Raw genomic sequence first — 13266 nt, forward strand, 5'->3', positions numbered from 1 at the left:
ATGCAATAATAACAGGCAGAGTAGATGCATCACCTAAAAACGCATACCTCAAATTCTTAGGTAAAGGCTTAAGCTCAAGAGTGAGAGCATGCGCAATAGAAGGCTTGAGGCATTTTGGAGCTTTGTTCAATTCCTCCATTCCAAGAGATTCAAAAGGCATATCAATCTTTATTTTCCAGGGAGAAGCATTCAAATATTGCAATTGTTCTTCACCTTCGTCATCTTCAATGTCTGAATTTCCCAATAAGGCTTTCTCTCAGGCATCAGACCTTAGCAATTGATCAAGTTCTGAAGTAACCACATAATCGACCAACTCCACCTTTAAGCACTCCTCATTATCAGTAAGAAATTTCATAGCATTGAACACATTAAAAGTTATATCCTGATCCAGTACTCACATCGTAAGCTCACCCTTCTGCACATCTATCAAAGTTCGTCCAGTTGCCAAGAAAGGTCTTCCCAAGATAATGGGAATCTTCTTATCTTCCTCGAAATCCAGAATAACGAAATCAGCAGGGAAGATGAGTTTATCAACCTTGACCAAGACATCCTCCACTATACCTCGCGGATATGTAATAGAACGGTCGGCCAACTGCAAGGTCATATAAGTCAGTTTTAGATCAGGCAAGTCCAACTGCTTGAAGATTGACAAGGGCATCAAATTGATGTTAGCTCCCAAGTCACATAAGCATCTGTCAAAAGTCACTTTTCCAATAGTGCACGGAATAGTAAAGCTTCCTAGATCTTTAAGCTTCGGAGGCAACTTCTGCTACAGCACAACACTGCATTCCTCCGTGAGAGCGACTGTCTCTAAATCATCTAGCTTCACCTTCTGAGACAGAATACCTTTTATAAACTTTGCATAACTAGGCATCTGCTCAAGAGCCACGGCGAAAGGTATGTTGATATAAAGTTTCTTGAACACCTCCAGAAACTTCTCGAATTGCTTGTCCAGCTTTTTCTTCTGTAGCCGCTTGGGAAAAGGCGGTGGAGGATAGATCTATTTCTCCCCTGTATTACCCTCAGGCGGAGTGTACTCAACAGTAGTCTTCCTTAATTCCACTTCTTTATCCTATTGCTCTACTTCTTTCTCAGCCTCAGCTTCTTCAGTCAACTCTTGAGTTTATTCGGGATTCGCAACCTTTCCAGACCTTAGAGTGATTGCCTTTACCTGTTCTTTAGCTTCTTTCCAACCTGGCACTTCAGTGTCACTAGGTAGTGTATCAGGCTGACGATTAAGCAAAGCATTGGCAATTTGCCCAATTTGATTTTCCAAGGTCTTGATGGAAACAGCTTGACTCTTGCACATAAGCTTCAACTCCTCTAATTCAGATTTTTCATTAGCTTATTACAGCTAGAGTTGCTTTCTAGGTGCATACTGTGGTTGCTGAAAACCAGGGGGTTATACTGCTTAGCTGGGTATTGCTGATAAGGCTGTTGAACCGTATTCTAAGCATTGCTCCAACTGAAATTGGGATGATTGCGGTTGTTGGGATGATAGGTGGCTGGCACTGGTTGCTGCGATCGCTGGAAGTTGCTCACGAACTAAGCTAATTCACTAGAAATTGCACACTAATCAGTCTCATGGGTACCAGCACAAAGTTCACATACACTGGTGATTTGATTAACTCCATAAGTAGCCAAAGAGTCCACCTTCATCATCAAAGCCTTAAGTTGGGAAGCTATAACCGTTGCTGCATCTAACTCCAGAATTCCTGCTACTTTTCCCTGAGTCAGTCTCTGGGAAGGATTCTGATATTCATTCACAACATCAGTTCGATCAGTTCATAAGCTTCATCGTAGCTTTTAGCCCATAGGGCTCCTCCTGATGCTGCATCAAGCATGGGTCTAGACGTAGTACCCAATCCATTGTAGAAACAGTTGATAATCATCCAATCAGGCATGCCATAGTGTGGGCACTTCCTTAACATCTCCTTATATCGATCCCTAGCCTCACACAGAGATTCTCCAGTTTGTTGAGCAAACTGAGTAAGAGCATTCCTGATTGCTGCAGTCTTCGCCATAGGGAAGAATTTATTGAGAAACTTTTGAGCAAGATCTTCCCATTTAGTGATAGACCATGGTGGTAGAGAATATAACCAACACTTAGCTTTGTCCCTAAGAGAGAATGGGAAGAGTTGCAGCTTGATACCATCCTCAGTCACACCGTTAAACTTGAAAGTATCGCAGATCTCGATAAAATCCCTGATGTGCATGTTGGGGTCTTCAGTAGGAGAACCCTCATACTGAACTGAGTTCTGTATCATCTGAATCGTGCCTGCTTTGATATCAAAAGTGTTAGCCGAGATGGCTGGTCTGATGATGCTTGACTGAATGTCATTGATCTTAGGATGAGAATAGTCCATCAAAGCCTTAGGATTTTCTGCTTGATCTCCCATCACTACAACCACTGGTTCTTCAACTTTTTCTTTTTCTTCTACCTTCTCTTCTTCTTCAAAGACTTCTCTTCGAACTACCACAAGTTCTTCCTCGGCTTTATCCAGTGTTCTCTTATGAGTACGCGAACGCGTATGCATATACACTCGCTAGAGCACCTGAAATAAAATAAGGAATAGATAAGTAACAATGTCCGAGTCAATGAACTTTAACGACCACTGATGAAAAGCATATAAACTATCAATTAACACTGTAGTCCCCGGCAGCGGCGCCAAAAACTTGTTAGTCGCTAAACACGCGCTAATAATACACCCAAGTATACGAGTTTGCAAGTAGTATAGAATCTTTTCTAGTTCGTTCCCACAGAGACTGTATCGGTTAACTAATTAATTCACGTACTTAAGCAACAATGTATGGTTATTATTCAATGCTAAGACAATAACAAATTGAGTTTATTTATAACTAAGAATTAAACTAACAATTATAATTAAGAGAATAAGATTAACTGAATTAATATATATGACAGACATGGGATTTTAACTTCATTAGATACTTCATTCAATAGCCTTATTGTTCTCAACCTTAACATGTAATGGCGATGACACTAATCAGACAACACGAAACTGATAAACGCCAACTTTCGTTGCACTAGTACCATACTACCAGACATCCACAAAAGAGATAGAAGCTGAATAGACACCAATTATATTGAGACCCTATATGTCTATAGAATTTGACAACATAACGGTTTAAGCACAAGTTATCTATCTTGATTACATAGGGCAAGTAAAATGGTTAAAATTACCTATGAATCATGCATATCAAATACATGAACCTATGCTAGCATGGCAAGTTCTAAATCCTTAAATTCACTTTCGCTTCATTAAGAATTAACACACTATCTTATAAGTTCGCAACGCTCATAAGACGAATACGCACAACCAATACTAGGATATCATACAATCACCAGATGCTAAGGCATTAAACAATTTAACTATAGAAATCCGCTAGAACCCCGCGATAATGATTAGCCCATAATCGGACTCATCATCAATGTAGGTTCCGATGAAAGCATGGTATATCAAACGTAGTCTTTATAATGAATAATTAAAACCAAGTACAAACAAGAGTATAGGTTCAACAAAACAAGAAACAAGCATCCAAGATTATAACTTAAAACAGAGATTCACAAGAATAAACTAGATTGTCTTCGCCTTTGTTAAATTGTGCTATAGGTCTCTTATCGTCTTCTCCTTGTGCTCTGGTTAGTCTCCTTCTTAAAAAACGATCTTGAGTTATCAATATATAGCAGTCCAATCAACCCAAGAGTCCAAAAAATAGAATTGCAATAGAATCAGGATTTTATTATCCCGACACAGCGCGGTCGTGCGCTTCATCACCACGGGCGCGCTAGCTTGCTGTACTTCGGCGCGGGCGCGCGCTTGATCAGCGCGGGCGCGCTGGGCTTTTGCCAGAAACACCTTCTTTTCTTTTCATTTATCTTGCAGCTTCCAGCCGGCTTTTAACGAGCTTTTATTCCAACACCACCTAGACACCATATTAGCACCAAAACAATGTTAATTCACCTGATTCATAGATTAATGCCTAAAATGCAAAAACACTAGAAAACACTTAAAAACTTGAGTACAAATGCATCAATCCAAAGCTTATTAGAGCATTATAGAGTGTCATAAATGCCACTCAACAGCCAGTCAGGATAAAGTTTCAGTAAGCCAATTTTGCCCTGGGTGTCAATTAGAAATCTGCGGGCAAACCTTTTCAGTGGACCTAATACCCTTTGTGTTAGGAGAATTTGATGTGATTCTTGGAATGGATTGGTTGTCCCAGCATAAAGCAAACATTGATTGTAAGAAAAAGAAAATTTTGATGTATACAGAAGATAATGTCAGGATAACTTACCAAGGACAGAAACAGGAAAAGAAATTTCTCTCGATTCTGAAAGCAAGAAAACTGTTGAGATAAGGATGTGAGGCGTACTTAGCCCATATTGTGGACATTGAGAAAAAGACACCTAGTTTGGATGAGATTCCAATAGTTAGTGAATTTTCTGATGTTTTTCCAGACGAGTTGCCAGGATTACCACCCGATCGTGAGATTGAGTTCTCCATCGACCTAATTCCAGGAGCAGAACCAGTTTCAAAGGCTCCTTATCGCATGGCCCCAGTAGAAATGAAGGAACTAGCTAAACAACTTCAGGAACTTTTGGATAAAGGGGCAATTAGACCAAGTGTATCCCCGTGGGCGCACCAGTGTTATTTGTGAAAAAGAAAGATGGAAGTATGATATTGTGTATTGATTATCGGGAACTAAATAAGTTAATCATTAAGAATAAGTATCCCCTACCCAGGGTTGATGACTTGTTTGATTAACTTAAAGGAGCATGTTGTTTCTCAAAGATTGACTTAAGATCGGGTTATTACCAACTGAAAATTAAGCCTGAAGATATACCGAAGACTACATTTAGAAACATGTATGGCCATTACGAGTTCTTAGTGATATCATTTGGATTGACTAATGCACTAACAGCTTTTATGGATTTAATGAACCGGGTGTATAAGGAGTACTTGGATAAGTTTGTTATTGTATTTATTGATGACATCCTCATCTATTCGAAGACCAAAGACGACCATGCTGAACACCTAAGGATTGCTCTGCAAAGGCTGAGAGAAAAGCAGTTGCACGCTAAGTTTTTGAAATGTGAATTTTGGTTGGATGAAGTTCAGTTTTTGGGTCATATAGTGGGTAAGGATGGTATTAAAGTGGATCCCGGGAAGATTGAAGCCGTATCCAGATGGGAACAGCTGAAGTCTCCGACATAAGTTAAAAGTTTTTTTAGACTAGCAGGCTACTACCGAAGATTTGTGAAGGACGTTGCCAAGATTGCAACTCCATTGACTAAGATGACCAGGAAAAATGAGAGGTTTGTTTGGACCGAGAAATGTGAAGAAAATTTCCAGGAGTTGAAAAAGAGATTATTGATAGCACTTGTGTTAGCATTACCAGATAAAACAAGGAATTTCGTGATCTATAGTGACGCTTCTCTGAAAGGTTTAGGTTGTGTGTTAATGCAACATGATAAAGTTATTGCTTATGCGTCCAGGAAATTAAAACCCCATGAGCAGAAATACCCACTGCATGATTTGGAATTAGCAGCAATAGTATTTGCATTGAAGCTGTGGAGGCATTACTTGTATGGAGAGAAGTGCGACATCTATACGGATCATAAAAGCTTAAAGTATCTATTCACCCAGAAGGACTTAAACATGAAACAACGAAGATGGTTAGAGCTGATCAAGGATTACGATTGTTCCATCAACTATCATTCGGGCAAATCCAATGTGGTAGCAGATGCCTTAAGCAGGAAAGAAAGATTGAATGAGATTAAAGTTTTTGAAGGACTCGCTAGGGAATTGCAAAAGCTGGAAATTGAAGTACAAGGGTTAGAAGGTAACAAAGAGCAATTATATGAAATCACTTTTTAGCCAGAATCGATGGAAAGAATAAGAAAGTATCAAGAGGAAGTTATGAATAAAGGATTGGATAATTTGACGGGAGAAGAAGTTTGTACTCAAAAGGATAACAAATGTATGTTCAGGTTTTCTTCAAGAATATGGATTCCCAATGTGATTGAATTGAAGAATGAGATTTTTGAGAAGCTCATAATTCTAGGTTCTCTATTCACCCGGGGAGTACCAAAATGTATCAAGACTTAAAGAAAAACTTCTGGTGGCCAGGAATGAAGAAGGAGATTGCAAATTGGGTCAACAAATGTTACGTGTGTCAGACGGTAAAGGCAGAACATCAAAGGCCAAGTGGATTGTTACAGCCCTTGGAGATTCCACAGTGGAAATGGGAAGAGATTGCAATGGATTTCGTAGTAGGATTACCAAAGACGAAGTCGAATCATGACACTATTTGGGTAATCATTGACAGATTGATCAAGTCAGCACATTTCCTCCCTATCAACGAGAGATATTCTTTGGAAAAGTTAGTTAAAATGTATCTGGATGAAATAGTAACCAAGCATGGAGTTCCCGTGTCCATCGTATCAGACCGAGACCCAAGATTCAACTCAAGATTTTGGACTAAGTTTCAAGAGTGTTTGGGAACTAAGTTAAACATGAGCACTGCTTATCATCCTCAGATAGATGGCCAAAGTGAGAGAACGATTCAGACAATAGAAGATATGTTAAGGGTTTGTGCTTTGGATTTCAAGAGAAACTGGGATGATCATCTACCATTGATTGAGTTTTCTTATAACAACAGCTATCATGCTAGCATCGGAATGCCACCTTATGAAGCTTTATATGGACGTAAATGCAGATCACCATTGTATTGGGACGAAGTAGGCGAAAAGAGAGTGTTAGGACCTGAGTTAGTGCAACAAACTAAAGATGCAGTAGCATTGATTCGAAAAAGGTTGCAAGCCGCCCAGGATAGACAGAGGAAGTATACAGATTTACATCGGAAGGATATGAATTTTGAGTTAGGGTCATTGGTATTGTTGAAGGTATCGCCTTGGAAAGGGTTAGTTCGATTTGGACAGAAAGGTAAGCTCAGCCCAAGATATATAGGGCCATTTGAAGTTTTGAAGCAAATAGGGAAGGTCGCGTACGAGATAGCGTTACTGCCACAATTGCAGCATAATCATAATGCGTTAGGGCCATTTGAAGTTTTGAAGCAAATAGGTTGTGGGTTTTCAACCTCATGACTGTCAATGAAAGAAAGCCATTGGAGACTGAACCTGTATCACAGAACATATGGCAATATAGAGATAAAATGTACTTAAGATCTATAATGAATGAAAATTATACATTTAATCTTTTGAGAGAAATGATGTACAAAAGTGATTTCAAAAGATTTTAAATGAAATAAGAAATCACTAATGTAGAAAGAAGTTTGAGAGATTTTGTCTTTCAATATGAATGAGTTTTTGTTAAAGCATTGATCACTTAGGGTAAAGTCTAAGTAATTCTCATTCATGTCATAAGCTCACAATTATCTGCAACATAATATTAACAATATATCATTGACCGATACTTGTCAAGTACTTAAAATACCAATAATTATGTTGCATACTATTTAAAATATTAACATAAGATATCAATGAATTAAATACCAATTATCTATCAAAAAGATATCAGCATTCAATTTCATATAACATACAATTGTTAACTCCTAACAACTGTACTAACTCAAACAATATTTACAATTACAGAAAATACAAATAAAAATATATATTAATATAGCAAAAATACAGAAAATATTTACAGGTTCAATGATAACATTACCAGCTTGCAAACAGCCATATCCCTCAGTTATACCTTTGTTGTTATCTCCAAAGGTAATCATTGGGCCAACTTTCTCAACCACATTTGATAGCAGGGCTCTATCTCCGGTCATATATCTTGACGATCCGCTGTCAAGAATCCACACTACCGGTTCCACCTGTTTACTGCCCTGCACTACAAATGGATTAGACCTTCTTCGGAACCCAAGCTTGGTTGGGTCCGACATACTTGTAGAATTGGCCTTTGTCAGGCAAAACAACATTCTTAATTTTTATATTCTCAACTTTCTCAATGACTGGACATTTGACCTTGTATATAGCCTTAACAAATTTCTGTTTAGGCTTAGGCATAAATGTCTCCTTTCTAGCCTTAGAAGGACTAGTAGTCTTAGACCTATGATGCTTCCTATTATTCACATGATGACGAGGAGTAGTCTTATCACTAGAAACATGCTTACCATTAAAATAAGCATACATCAAATTAAAATCACAAGACATACAATCAGGAACACCACATACTTTATGAGAGGGATTAACAACAGGCAAATTATGCATGGTAGACATGAAATTTTTGTTATCCAACTCATGTGTGTCTGAGTTAGTCTCAGTTGCTTTCACAACTTTGACTGGAACTTTCGACACACTTGACTTAAAAACAACCTTCTCATTAGCAAGATCTTCAGCACGTATTTCTTCTTGAATAACAGAGGTCCCATCAAATGGTTCAACAATTGATTTTTTATAGAGGGGTTTATCAACACCCTTAAGCACATGTGGTACTTCCCTACCTTTAAAACAAACATGAGCAGGGGAGTTTATGCCTAATTCTCCAATAGCAACATTGTAATCAAAACATATTCCAGATGTTTGATTAATAGCTTGCTTACTGTAGAACTTTTTAGCCTTCGAACAAGAATTAAAGTAAGCTTTAACCTTAGTCTCAAGACCGGTGATCTTGTCTTTGAGAATAGTTCTGAGTTGTCTATAACAGTTAACTCTATTCTCTAGAAAAGATACTTGTTCTTTTAACTTGTCTTGATTAATGTGCACAAGTCTTAATTCATTGACCTCTTTCTCAAGGTCTTTGATCTGTTGACTTAACAGTTCATTATCACGACGAGCACAATCTAAGGAACCTCCTAGATGATAAACTAAATTCAGCATCAGTAAATTTTACCTCTTTTCTTGACGATGAAGTATTTCCATCAATAGCCATAAGAGCAAGATGCTCATCTTCTTCATCTTCACTATTAGTATCATCTCAGCTTCTTCCCTTTACCAGATAAGCCCTTTCAGAGTTACTCTTCTGATTTGAATCATAAGAGTTCTTCCTGACTTGCTTTGGCTTCCTGCATTCTGTGGAAAACTGTCCCAACTCATTGCAGTTATAGCATCAAATGGTGCTCCAATCAACCATCCCTGTTTTGTATCCACCACTGTTGGTGTTAGAGGATGAAGATCCACCTTTCTGGAATTTTTTGTAGTTGGACTTGTACTTGAACTTGGGATTCCTCTTGAATCTGACATTGGAGAATCTCTTGACAATCTGGGCCATTGACTCATCTTCCAATTGCTCCAGCTCTTCCAAGGAGTAAAAATCATCACCTGATTGATTTGTAGTAGGAGGATCATATTCTGCTACTATCACATTTTCCTCAGCCTTCGAAGACTGTACCATTCTCTCTAACTGTTGAGATTGTTGTTGTTGTTGTTGTTGTTGTTGACCTTCAGCTACTAGAGCAGTAGACGTGCTGACCACTCCACCTTTCCCGTAGACTTCCTTCTGCTGAATCTGCTCCAACTCATAGGTTTTTAACACACCATAGAGCCTCTCCAAAGAAATCTCACTCAGATCTCTTGCTTCTCTTATAGCAGTGATTCTATGTTCAAGATGAGTTGGCAGTGTTAAAAGGAACTTTTTGTTGATCTCCCTGAATGAATAATATTTTCCATTTATGTTCAGGTTGTTGATCAATGCATTGTACCTCTTAAACACTTCAGTAATTCCTTCTCCTGGATTGGATTTAAAATGTTCATACTCAGAGGTTAGGATCTCTAACTTGTTCTCCCTAACTTCCTCTGTGCCTTCATTAATGACCTCAATAGTTTCCCATATGTGTTTGGAATTTTTATAGTTCATCACATGTCTGTTCATCAAGGGATCAAGGGAATCAACTAAAATTAATTGAAGGCTGACATCCAAGGAGGCTTCTTCCTTTTCAGCAAGAGTAAAATCCTCAGGCTCTTTTGAATAGGTTCTAGCTTTGGTAATTACAACACCATCTTCTATAACCTCTGGTTCAATAACTATCGGAATTTTTGGACCATTCTTTAACACATTCAGATATTTGGGATTTGCAACTTGTAAAAACAAAAACATCTTCTTCTTCCACATGATATAATTCTCTTTATCGAATAGTGGAATTTTAACGGTTCCAACTTTTTGTGAAGTCATTATGAATTTTTGAAGAAATAAAAATTCAAGGAATTGAAAAAATCATAAAAATCTAGGATCTTGATTTGTTCGTTAATTAGAAGGCTCTGATACCAATTGTTAGGTCCCAATATGTTTGTAGAAGGGGGGGTTGAATACAAACTATACAGTTTAATCGAATATAATGCAGAATAAAAAAGTGAAACAAAATTCAAGTTAAATAAAAATATTATTAAACTTGAAAGGTGTTACAACAATGGTATCGATTACAAGGGATTAATCTCAAATTGATTATCACAAATTTAGAATAAATTTGACATGAACTTTTTCTATTTTTGTAATAAAAAGATCATATGCTAAAAGCAATTTGAGATTAAGTTCTAGGGATTTTGATCCGCTAAATAGTTACACAAGAACAAGAGAATGATTTCTAGTGGTTTGGATTTAACTTTAATAACTAGAAATTGATGGTCTTGAAGTTGCAGATGAAATGAAAAGTTTTGGGCGGCTGCTTCTGTTCTTGAGTTGTTGAAGATATTCAATTATTAGATGAATGATCTGCTGCTTCTGTCTTTAAATAAATCAACAGAATCCACTTGAACTGGCAAGACAATCGGCAAGACAATTGAATGAACTGGCAAGACTATCGGCAATACAATTGATTGAACTGGCAATACTATCTGCAAGACAATTGATTGAACTAGCATGACAATCTGTTGAACTAGCAAGACAATTCCAAGGCTGGTAGAAATTTCGGTATGACAATCCTTTTGAACTGGCATGACTTTCGGTATGACAATCAGATTGTCATACCAGTTCATTTGATTGTCATGCTGAATTAATATTGAATATAAATTCAAAATCAATTCTGAAAATTCCTAATATTAATTCAGAATTAAATAATTAATTAATTCAATTAATAAATAAATTAATCTTTGCAGATATAATTTATTTTCTTAATTAAATTATATGACTTAATTAATTAATAGAGTATTAATACTACTCTTGAACATCAACCATTCTTCTGAAAATCACTAAAAATTATGAATCAATTCCACCACTTCAATGTTGACACTCGATGTACTGTCTGGTTCATGAGTGACTAACTTCTGTGACGTTTCTTCATGTCTTGACTTTGATAATTGATTTTCTTCAGATTAAATCCCTGTAATTCTTTGATACCCTAACAAGATCTCTGTCACTTGATTAAATCCACAATCTTGATTTATATCACTGAGGCTTGATCAATTTCTTGAGCTTCTTCCAGTGAAGTAATTCCTCAAGTCTGTAGATGAACATTGTTTCTGAATCCTTTGACAGATGTTACTTTGCGAGATCTCTTTGACGGTAGATCCACTATTTACTTGTTACATTCTTATTTGAATTGAGTTGAATCCTCGAATAAACAAATAGGCTATGACATATGCCTTACACACATGCTGCAGTGTAAACAATCAAATCATCTCTCTCTCTGTTTCGTTTCTTCGATTGTCTCTCTCTTTCTCCACCTCCCTCATCTCTCTAATCTCTCCCTCCTCACTCCCATTTCTTCTCCGCTTCTGTTCTCCCATTTTCCCACCATTTCCGGTGAGTTTCCGGCCGGTGATTCCGGCGAGTTTCTTGGTTTTATTGCTGTGCATGCTTATATATATATATGGATTAGTATGCATATGTTCGAGTTGTGTTCAGTGATTTCTTTGTTCCCTGTTTGTGTTGCCTGTTCGATTGTTGATTCTGGTGGCGCGTGACTTACACGCGCGAGTGTGTGTGTATTGTGCAGTCTGTGTTGCCGAATTGATTTACTATTTTTACTAATGTTTAATTCCTTTGATATGCAGAAATTATTTGATTAAGTATTCGTGATATTAACATTTTAGTGCAGGAATTTTATGTAAGCGGTGGAATTCCTATGGAAACCTGAATTTATCGGGCACCGAAGAATTTTACCGCCGTTAACGATGAACTTCGGTGAGTCAACGGTGTACGGTGATGATTTTTATCTGAGTCCTAAATATTTTAAATAAATAAAATGATTCGTATAAATTATTTTCGAAATGTAAATAACTTTTCGCGTGATGAGTCATAGTGGATTATAAATTGTGAATTTGATTTGTTGGGAATTGACGTCGATTGATGTTTCGACTGGTAGGTCTATAAATAGTGGAGTCGTTGTCCAAATTTTCTGAAAATTACTTTTAAATACGAATCGAGTATATCTATCTAAAGAAAATATAAATTGAACCCTAATTGTTACGTGTACAATTATTGTGTGTACAATATTATACGAATATGTACAAGTCGGGAATCATTAAAGTTGGGTAATTGTCTGGAGAGGTTATGTCAAGCGTAACTGGTCGTCTAACCTAGGTTATTTCGATTCCGTAGGTTCAAGTCAAAGGACCCAGTAGTTAAAGTCGGTTTAGAGTCAAGCCAGTGTTAGTGTAAAGCTTCACAAGGCAAGTACCCCTGAACAAATCTCTTACAGTTCAGTATATATGAATAATTGTTGATTTAATTTACGTACTGGAACAGAACGTTTTAAGTTATGTATCCCTTGTGTTTAAATATGTTTTATTAACTTACGTTTTGGGGAAAAAGTGACTTCTGAAAATGCCTATCTCTAAATTGTGATTAAAAATTGGAAAGGTTTTGGAAAGTGTGTTGTGATATAATAGCTTAAAAGATATAGGTATAATTGATTTTGGAAATTGGATAAAACGGATCAGATATTGGATGATTGCGTAAGAGGCCCATAACGACCCAACGGGTTTGCGTAAGAGGCTAAGTCGGTTGCGCGCCCTATTTAAACCGCCTAGTCCAGCGTGACAGAGACCTAGCTAGTCTCTGAGTTCCGGAACAGGTTTATGGTGGGATAGACTGATCAGCTGTCCCTAGGATTCGTCTAATTATATATATCTGATTTTGGTTTAGTGGTTCCCATAACGGAACAGATGATTTTGTGTTTCATGTAATGGAATAGTGGATTTATAAATGAAAATAGCATGCTAAAATTGGACTCTAGTATTCACACAACACACAACTGATGATACGTTTTAATAGAGCATGCTAGTTGTTGATATCCAGTTTATACCTGTTTTACTTGTTTTCGTAAACGAGTTATGAT

General features: G+C 37.2%; 1 non-coding gene across 1 annotated transcript; it reads left to right on the plus strand.

Annotated features, from left to right (window-relative positions):
• Positions 1 to 1902: 1902 nt before the first annotated feature.
• Positions 1903 to 2009, plus strand: LOC141688663 (small nucleolar RNA R71). The gene has a single exon (XR_012562096.1). It is a non-coding gene; the product is annotated as a small nucleolar RNA R71 (small nucleolar RNA).
• Positions 2010 to 13266: the final 11257 nt, after the last annotated feature.

Source organism: Apium graveolens, chromosome 9 (assembly GCF_009905375.1).
Source record: "Apium graveolens cultivar Ventura chromosome 9, ASM990537v1, whole genome shotgun sequence".
In the NCBI taxonomy this organism is placed as follows: Eukaryota; Viridiplantae; Streptophyta; class Magnoliopsida; order Apiales; family Apiaceae; genus Apium; species Apium graveolens.